This window comes from Sturnira hondurensis, unplaced genomic scaffold, assembly GCF_014824575.4.
Source record: "Sturnira hondurensis isolate 20B ecotype Veracruz unplaced genomic scaffold, ASM1482457v3 Scaffold0015793, whole genome shotgun sequence".
Classification (NCBI taxonomy): Eukaryota; Metazoa; Chordata; class Mammalia; order Chiroptera; family Phyllostomidae; genus Sturnira; species Sturnira hondurensis.
In genome coordinates, this window is record NW_028088424.1 from 3,069,993 (window position 1) to 3,079,886 (window position 9,894).

Consider the following 9,894-nt stretch of genomic DNA (forward strand, 5'->3'; position numbering starts at 1 on the left):
TGAAGCCCAACCCCGTGTTCTTCCAAGTATACCACGTTGCCTTACTTCTGAAACAAAGTCCTTTGTGGAACTGCGTGGGCAGGGAACTTAAAAAGGGAAGAGTCTCCCCAGAGAAATAAGGAACCTGCCACCTTCCTTCTCCACCTCCAGGTCTCAGCTGATATTTTGTGCACTGAAGCTGGGGCAATATGAACTAGAAACATTTCTCGATTCCAAGGCCAAGCATGCTCAGTAGCCTGAAGCACAGTATCAGGACTATCATATTTTAGAACTGAAGTTGGTGATAATAAGAAAATGTTACAACAAATCTCAAGGTAATTGCCATTATAGCATTCAGGGTTAAAATTTGTTTGGGGAGAAGGTGAGAGTGTAATGGAGAAATGAACAAATTATTACTTAAACTCCACAACCAAAGTCAATTCACAACCTAATATGAAACTTGAAAGAAGCTCCCGAAAGTAAATCAGCTGTTTGTAATTACACAGAGCAGTGAACGTTGTGCAGATGTTTCACAGAAGAGGAAGGACCTCAGGGGTACAAAGATCTTCACAGAGTTCAATGAGACCAGAAATTAGCAAAATTCTTCTATAAAGGGCCAGCCAGTAACTATCTCAGGCTTGCAAGCTACACTGTTTCTGCAAGTACTCCTCTCTGCTATTGGGGCTCGGAGACAACCACAGAAAGTGAGCAGACAAGTGAGTAGACTGTGCTCCCTTCAAACCTTATTCACAAAAACAGGCGGTGGGCCAGGCTTGGCATACAGGCTGCAGTTGCCGACTGCTGGTCTAGATCAATGCGCTTCCGTGATAAATGGGGAAACTAAGACAGAGAGTTGAAGTGACTGTCACAGCCAGTTATGAAAGAGGGAAGAGTTAGAAAGTCATTCAGCAACCATTCAACATGTGTTTATTGGGCATGCATTGCATATCAAACTATTTTATTTTTTTTAATTATTTTATTGTCCAATTACAGGTGTCTGCATTTTCCCCCCACCATTCCCCCCTACCCCAGGCAAACCCACCTCCCCCCCTTGCTTCCACCCTCCTCCTTGGTTTTGTTGATGTGTCCTTTATGGCAGTTCCTGAAAATCAAATTACTTTAAATACAGGAGAGACAAGGATGAAGAAAACAGAAGAGATTCCTGTTCTCTCAGGCTGTACATTCTCATACAGGCAGCAGCCAGGGGAACACAGAAATGAATGAGATCGTGTCAGACAGTGACAAATGCGACGAAGGCAGTGAAGCAGGATAATGTGTTGGGGGCAGTTTTGGGCACAAGGGTGAGGAAGGAGCAATCAAACTGATTGTTGAGGAAGACGGTTGAACCACAACCTACATGACAATAAGTTGTCATCCATGGAAAGATCACACGAAAGAAGCACCCACTTTACATAAACATTCATTTCATCTTCATAGTTAGTTGTTCCAGATGGGAAACTGGAGGCTGATAGGCTCGCTCTGGAGCAACGCAGAGGATATCCAAGTGAGGCTTGTCCATCTCCAGTGACTCCCTTTCCCAGAAGTGTTTTCTCTGCCATTTCACAGTAAGATGACTCAGGAATCCCCTCCGAATTTAAAACATCATCTTGGTCTAACGTGTTTGGTTTGGGACCTGGCTGAGCATTAAAATGCTGATTAAATTTTAAGTTGGTATTGCAACATGAAAAAAGTGTTTTAAGACCTGATGTTTAAAATTACTACATTTTACACTTGAAAAATTAAACTCGCTTATTTTTCAAGTGTTTTATATTTTGTCTGTAAACAAGGTAGGATAGAAGATTTCCGGCGGCTACTTTCAAGCATATCTGCAAACAAAGCCTCCATGAAGAATTTGCATTCCCAACAAATAAAAGGACAAAGTGAAATGCATTTTTTTCGTAGTGGTTTTTGAAGTACTGGAGAGGCTTCAAGGTGCTGTATCAGAATTTTGATTAGCCAAATGCAGCTTGCTGATTTGATCAAGATGACTGTAAGGCCAATGATTCTCATTGTTTTTTTGTGTTCAGACACTAGTGTTCCTTATGTTTCTGGCCTCCAACTAGCAGTCCATTAGGAATAAAAATTAAACAAAATATGACGAATTGTAGGAACAGTGACATCTGTGTGGAGTGTTCACAGCCACCAGAGCAGTGACCAGTCTTCAGCTGAATGACAGACCACTGCATATGCTCACTCCACACGCACCCTGTGCTCCAACTGCTCCTTCTAGAAGGAAAAGGATATTTAAGTAATCATTCTGTTAAGTGTTGTGAGCCGAAAGTGGAGATAGCGACCTTTAATAAGAATGCCAAGCCCCGTCCTACATACCCAGGTGCAAGGTGAGGTGAGTGAGGCTTCTAGGGGACAAATCAGAAGGACCCCCCAGTCTCGGAGTTGAAAGACCCTTCCTTGCACAACCCTGAGAGAGTGGGCATTCTTATGTTTCACACCCTACCCACCTCACTCCTCTCACCTGACACCTGGCGCACATACACACAGACTGCAACTCAACCTTCCCAGAAACCAGCAGTTGGAAAATGCTGCACCTCACCTACTGGCTCCTCAAACTTTCCAAATGATACCTGAGATGAACTTATGAACCGAACTATGAACTTACTGGGCCTGCAGTAGTAGCTTGTGCCAATGGATAGAGGTGGCACTGCCCGGCTGGTGTTTGCTGATGTCCATCACCTCTATGTGTATCTTTCTAATGTTGGATCAGAGTGTATGTTATTATGTTACTTCGGCTGTAACAAAGACATGTTCTTTTTTTTATCTCATGATACTCTCTCTCTTTTTCATTATTTCAGGAAAAAAAGGGGCTTCTTTTCCCAGAAAACACAAAATGGCTAATGACACCCACGCTGCAAGCAGGGTTGGGTGGCTCCAGGGACCCTGACATGGGAGGCTGCAGTGGCTTCCATGCAGGATTTGGCATTTAGGGCTTGAGGTAGCAGTTACCAAGTGGGCTGCTTGGTCAAAGACATGGAGATCAAGTCCCTGGAGGGAATCTATCTCTCTAAAAAGAAAAAAGATTTTGTTTATTTAGACAGAGAAGAAGGGAGAGAAACATCCCTGTGTGGTTCCCTTTTGTACGCCCCCTACTGGGGACCTGGCCAACAACCCAGGTATGTGCCCTGATTGGGAATCAAACTGGAGACCCTTTGGCTCACAATCCACTGGGCTGCACCAGCCAGTGTGGAGATCTATCTCTTTTCCCTGACCATCAGGGACGCTGAGATCACTGACTTTTTCTTGGGGGCATCCCTCAAGGATGAGGTTTTAAAGCTTATGCTCCTGTAAAACCAGACACATGCAGGTCAGAAGACTCATTTCAAGGCATCTGTCACCATTGGGGACTGCAATGGACATGCTGGTTTGGGTGTTAAGTGATCGAAGGAACTAGCCACTGCCATTTATGGGGCCATCATCCTGGCTAAGGTCTCTATTGTGCCTGTGCAGTCAGGCTACTGGGTGAACAAGTTCAGCAAGCCCACACCATCCCTTGGAAGGTGGCCAGGTGTGGTGGCTCTGTATCAGCACACCTCATCCCAGCCCTCAGGGGCACTGGCCTCATCTCAGCTCCCATGCCCAAGAAGCTGCTGATGATAATGGCTGGTATCAACAACTGCTACACCTCAGCCCCAACCTCTGAACAGAGACTATATTCACCAAGTCTCCCTGTCAGGAATTCACTGAACATCTTCTAAAGACCCACACTAGAATCTCTGTGCAGAAGATCAAGGCTCCAGCTGTGGCCACCACATAATTTCATACAAGACAATTAAAGTGAAATAAGCCTGTTTATAATAAAAAAGAAAGAAAAATGAAGGAAAAAAAGAACTTTAGGAGGAAAATACAAAGCAAAATAACAGACATCACTGATTGCTGAAACTCCCCAGTGACCACACCATTTTTTTTTAGAATTATGGAAATCTTGAGCCAGAAGAGCTGCCCGGAGGTCCTCCAGCAGAGCCGGCACCTCCAGCCAGGCATTGCTTCACTGAGGCATCACGGACTGAGCCCGAGCACAGGGAGCCTGGCAGGCCAAGCTGGACCGCCTGAGGCTGCTGCTACTGGCAAGTCTGTGTGGCTCTACCATGTGAGAACTAACATGTGCCCTCTACAATTTACAGGGGGCTGGGAAGGCCAGAAAAGTAATTGACATAGTAGTACTTTTCTTATAAAAAGTCTTAACCATTATACAGTAGGATTGTTGAAGATTGTAGAAGTAATAAAACTTTAGAACCCCTTCACCATTTCTCGGTATAGAGACATAGAGACAACCATTTGGAGGAAGTTCATCCTTCCTTGAAGGGCCATGACAGAGGTTCAAACAGTACCTGTGGAGCACAAGGCACACTAGTCGTCTCGAGAAATGGCATTGTTAAGGAAAGATTTATTGCAACAACAAAACTCAGAGTTACTAAAGATCTATCTCATCCTCTCGTTCTCTGGAATCAATACTCTTGTTGCCTCTAACTATTCTCAGTTTTAATCCTTCTTTTTCAAACTAGTGATTCTTGAGTTCCAATAAAAATTTCAGAACCCCTCCACCAAATAGTTCACCAGCAAACATTTATGGACAATTTTAAGAGGAACCTTGTGAAGCCCATCCGCACATGCCCCCCAACAAGAAATCCATGCACTCCCATTGGGAACCTCAATTCTGAGAATTTCCCACTGCCCGCAACCAACTCATTGGCAGTGCTCCAGAAGCAGCCCCTGCAGGGAAGTTTTGGTTTCTAAGGGGGGTCCTGCCACCCCTGTGGTAACTTCAGATATAAATTAACAGCAGGCCCACAGTTTGCAGGAGCCTGGGGTTGGGGCAGAAATAATCAAGCTGAGAAGAAAAACACCTCAGCACAACCTGTGTCTGGCAGAACAAAAGTGGAAGGACAAAAACAGGGCCCCTTTCAGACCCTCTTTACCAGAGCTCATTACCCCTTTCCCTGGCCCTGCCAGGCATAATCAACTTTTGTTTCTCTGAGACCCTGTTCTCAGGGCTGGAGAGATTACCAAAAGCATCTCCCACATAGCTGTTTTAGGAACTTAAACAAACAGGACACACCAGACCCAAACACCTAGACCCTGAACCCAAAGATACCAGCAGAACAAACTGAAGCATGCTCAATCAGCCTAGAACTCCCTGTTTTACAGCTAATTGCCATGACTACCCAGCTGCATCCCCCTTTATCACCCAGTAAAAACTCACAGCCCCAACTTCTTGCTCCTGGTGTATCTCTTCATACCGCTTTCCTCTCTTGGAAAGTGAATAAAACCCTTTTACATTTTCTTCTCCTTGTGAATTCCTTCACAGCCCACAGCCCTGGCCACCCTAACAAAAAGCCCTATTACCAACCTCAGACTTTCAAAACATCAAGCCCTGTTTATAGGAAATTTCTGTGAGCTGAGAGGTGTTGACAGCACACAGGGCGAAAGCTAAGTCAGAGGCAGGACACACCAGGCCTGGTGAGGGAGAGAGGCAGGGCTCAAGATGACACATCCCTTGACAATATTGCAGAGATCCCAATGGGCAGATGTGGGAACCCCCCCTTACATTCCAAAGCCTACCTTAATAACAAGATCCACCTCTCTCCTGCACACAAATAGGCCGATGGGAGCAGGCTATTACCATCTCCAGCCATACCCACAACGAATCTCATCATTTGGAGCCCCTGGTTGTGACAGGAGTGCAGCTAGCCAGTCCTGTAGAACTAACTACCCAGGAGAGGTGTCTAAACTCAGCACCCAGATCCTTCACAGTTTAATTTACAGGCTTCAGGATGTCATATAACATTCTGAGCCCAAATTTCCTTACCTTTAAAAGGTGGGTAATTCCCATCTCCTGTGGTTGAATTGAGCATTAAGTGAGGAAGTATAAGTAAAGAACCTGGAACCTGGTAAGCCCTCAGTGGATGGCAGCTGGCATTATTGAAGTATTAGCAGTATTGCCCATGAGAAAAGGCATTGCACTAATATTCCCATTTCACTGTGTTAAATGTGTTAAAGCCTACTCGTTGCAATAGGCAGCAAGGTATATGCAGGATTGAAGGGAAGAAGCAGCTACTTACAGACAATTAAAATCTCCATTTACCACCAATTGCTGTGACACTATTTGTTCTTGCAGACCTCTAAGGAGCTCCCTCTTGCAGAGAATACTTAGTGTGGTTACTCAGTGGTTCAGAGAATACAGCTACTTTTGAGGGGGAAGTTCTGCAGTTAGACTTGGTGTTTATTCAGACTGGCCTTTTCCCTAATGAATCCTAATTAGAGTTTTGTCTACAAGGAAAGAAAACACAATTGACTGATCACCTGTGAGCTAAATGCTTTCACGGCTATTTTACTCAGGCTCCCAACCTGGCTAGGTAGTGATTATTATACTCATTATAAAATGAGACATTTCAGCTTAAGAGAGGTCCGAGGAACACTCTTTTGTTTTGAGATCACAAATAGATCTCTGGGATTTCAACACAAGTCACTATGATGCTCCATTCAGCAAACTGCCTTAATCTGTTTTCTCAAAGGGCAACTTCACCATCCAAAACTGGAGGGGGCTCGGGCCAGGTTGGAGCAGCTATACGAGAGTGCAGAGGAGGGAGGAAGGGGGACTCATCTCAGTGGTCCCGGTAAAGAGAAATTGCACTGGACACTTCTGAAACATGGCGAGGAAGACTTTATTCAAGACAACTGTGATAGTGGAGAGGATTCAACTCAATTCTGAACAAAACGGGAGTAGCTGGGTATTTATAGCTAACTGACAGGGTGAGGGTGAGAATGGGAAAATTCCTCATTCCCCATTCCTGATGAGATTTCAGAAATGGGGAATGAGGAATTTGATTGGATATAAAGAATGTGAGAATTCTCCCTGAGGTGGCTTTGCAAGAATTCTTGCTTGGCAGGCCAAGGACAGAGCCAGTTGAAAAGAGCTCAGAGGAGTCTGACTAAAGTTTGGTCAAGTAGCAAGCCTCCTCAGTCCGATGTGGCAGACTACAAAAATGGCCTCAGTTCTCCTCTTCCAGGATCTGCACCATTTGTAGTGTGACTCTGCAGCAGTTTCCATCGAGAGGTGGAATCTATTGCCTCATCCTTTAAAATTGGGCTGGCTTTACGACTAGCTTCACCCAACAGAAAATGGTGGCAGCGACATGGTGCCAGTCTGAGTCTACATTGATCTCCCCACCCCTACCACACTGCCATGTGAATGGGTGGCAGAACAAACATGGCCCAGTCTCGCCCTTGCCCCTTACCTCAGCAACATGCCACGGAAACAGAACTTCTCTTCTGCTCTTTGACCGATTAAAGACACAGGAATGAGCCCAGCAGCAACCAGAGGAACTGTGGAGTGGATCCCAGCCCAAAGCACTAACCTACAGAATTGTGAGCTAAATAAATGGTTATTATTCTAAGCCACTACATTTTGGGACTGTTTGTTATGAGGGAATAGATTACTTCCTACAGAGCTTCTCGTTTATCATGCTAGAATGAGACTTCAGCACCAAGGGTCTTAAAGGGTCCTCTAAGAGATTCCAACGTGTAGACAAATTGAGCATCATGGCCCTAGCTCCTCTGACCTGAGCCATCCTGATGCAGCCCAGTGTAGAGGATACACAGGAGGAACATAGGTTGGTATGACTTGAGCTGTCTTGAGATCCAAGGGTCTGTGGATCAGAGGCAGTGCCACTCAAATTTGAATGCATAGTAATCCCATGAGGCTCCTTTAAAGATGAAGATTCTGATTCAGGAGATCTGGGGTAAGGAGATTGTCCATTGCTACCATACTCCCAAATAACTATGCTGCTGTCTGTGGACCATACTTTAATTGGTCTATGAGATCCTCCTCAGACTCTTCACAAGGCTGGCAGCCCCCTCTGAGCCAAGCTTTCTCACAGGTATTGTTGTAGCCAGGAGGAGAATGCCCTCCAGGTAGTGAGCTTCAGGTGTGCTGCTCAGTGGCCTAGGGCACCTGCAAGACCTAGGGCTGTTCCAGTTCAGATTCCCCTGGAATCAATTCTAGCATGGGGGCCTCTGCTGAATTCAAGGAATGGCCCTGTATTTGTTTGCTAGGGCTACTATACCAAAGTAGCACAGTCTGGGTGGCTCAGGAACAGAAATGCATTTCCTCACAGCTCTGAAGACTGGAAGTCTGAGATCAAAGCATTGGCACCATTGGTTTTCTCTGAGCCTCAGCTTGCAAGTGGCCACTTTCCGACTGTTTCCACACATGGTCTTCCCCATGTGCATATCTGCACTCTACTCTTCTCTCCTCATAAGGACACTAGTCAAATTGGATTCAGGCCGGTAATAGTGGCCTCATTTTAACTTAATTACCTCTTTGAAGACCCTGTCTCCAAATACAGTCACATTCTGGGGGTTAGGATTTCAATACGTGAACTTCAGCCTATCTGAGGCACCCACTTTTTTCCTCCCTTCTGTATGGCTCCAGCAAAAAGACCATCATTAACCAGCTGCCATCCCACCCAGCAGATCTGGAACAGGATGCAAGTGCAGAGCTGTGGGTACCTTCTAGGGCAGGGTAAGTAACAAGGTCACGTTCCAGAATAAAAAACAAGCTGGTGTGACCAGAGTGTATATAGAATACCCAAAGAAAAATGGTATTTTTCTCTCTAGAACAACCCACCATAGCATGAATCCATAGTACAAAAATCCATGTCCTGGGAAAACCACATGTCTGGAATAAAACTTGATCTGGACTGGAAAAATGGTCAAGGGATTATCATAAAATGCTCAAGACCATAACAGGGAACCACAGAATTGTTTGAAACAGGATCTCTGCAATCAAAGTGCTGCAGAGGCTTGGAGAGGAGAGTGGAGAACTTCCCTGAGGGTCACTGCAGCAGCACCTTGGCACTTTGTCTTCTTAATCTCTTAGCAACCTAGTTAACCTCTCTGCACCTCACTTGCTCCTTTGCAGCAGAAGGCTCACTCCACTTCTCTCATGGGGTTTGGTGAAAACTAAGTCATAAGATGTATGTGACTAGAAGCAGATTTATCACTGTGTAAATTTGTCAGTATTCCCAGTCTCCATGCTTCTTTCTCCACCTCTTCATCCCTACCCCACACCACGCCATCCTGCTGTGGGGAACTTGGTTCAGCGCTTCCCTTCTTGGATCTCTCAGGAGAGCTCTCTCAATGCCCATCATTGTCTAGCTTTGGACAAATAAATGGGAAGAAAGACAGCTCTACTGAGGTAGGAGGCAGGGAGACAGATTCTTCCTCATGGGGCAGCCTCAAGTGTGGAGCATCTGCACAGTGGACAAGTAGAGGAGAAACCAAACCCTAGTGTGAGAGACGTTCACTCTCTCTGCCTGATGGAGACCTCAGAAAGGAAGAGAGCAGCAGCAAAAACACTGAAGTTGAGAACCAGAGAGCGTGCTGGAATATTTGCCAAGTAAGAGCTTCTGAAGTGGGCTGAGAGTGTGGGAGAAGGGAAAAGGAAAGGGAATTCTGAGAGATTTTTATTCATCTACATTTTTCATGTTAATGCTCTTTGAGAGAGGCCAATAAAGATTAGAATCCCTGTTTACTTGCTATTGGCTGCTAGAATTTGCTTCTTAAAACATGACCCAACACATGGACTGATGAATATGAGACCCTGGGATTTATATGAAGGACATATATCTATATCTATCTATATCTAGAACTATATCCATATGCATATTCTTATCCTAGAGATAAGTCTATACCTATCTGATCTCCCTTTACTCAGTTTCTACCAATTAGTAGCTACTTAATAAATGGTGTTTTATAACTATTATTATTAGCCACTTGCATAATGCTCTGGAGCCAAGATCCATATCCTTCTGAGAAATGACTTGATATTTTGGAAATCTCCCCTCCCACATCTCTCCAGGCCCCATCTCCCTCAAGACTCACCTACAGGAAGTTTGTTCC

The 9,894-nt window shown here is 45.0% G+C and overlaps 1 pseudogene; it reads left to right on the plus strand.

Annotated features, from left to right (window-relative positions):
• The window catches only part of LOC119000571 (40S ribosomal protein S2-like), a 75,093-nt pseudogene extending 71,279 nt beyond the window's left edge, over nt 1–3,814 (plus strand).
• The last annotated feature ends 6,080 nt before the right edge of the window (nt 3,815–9,894 follow it).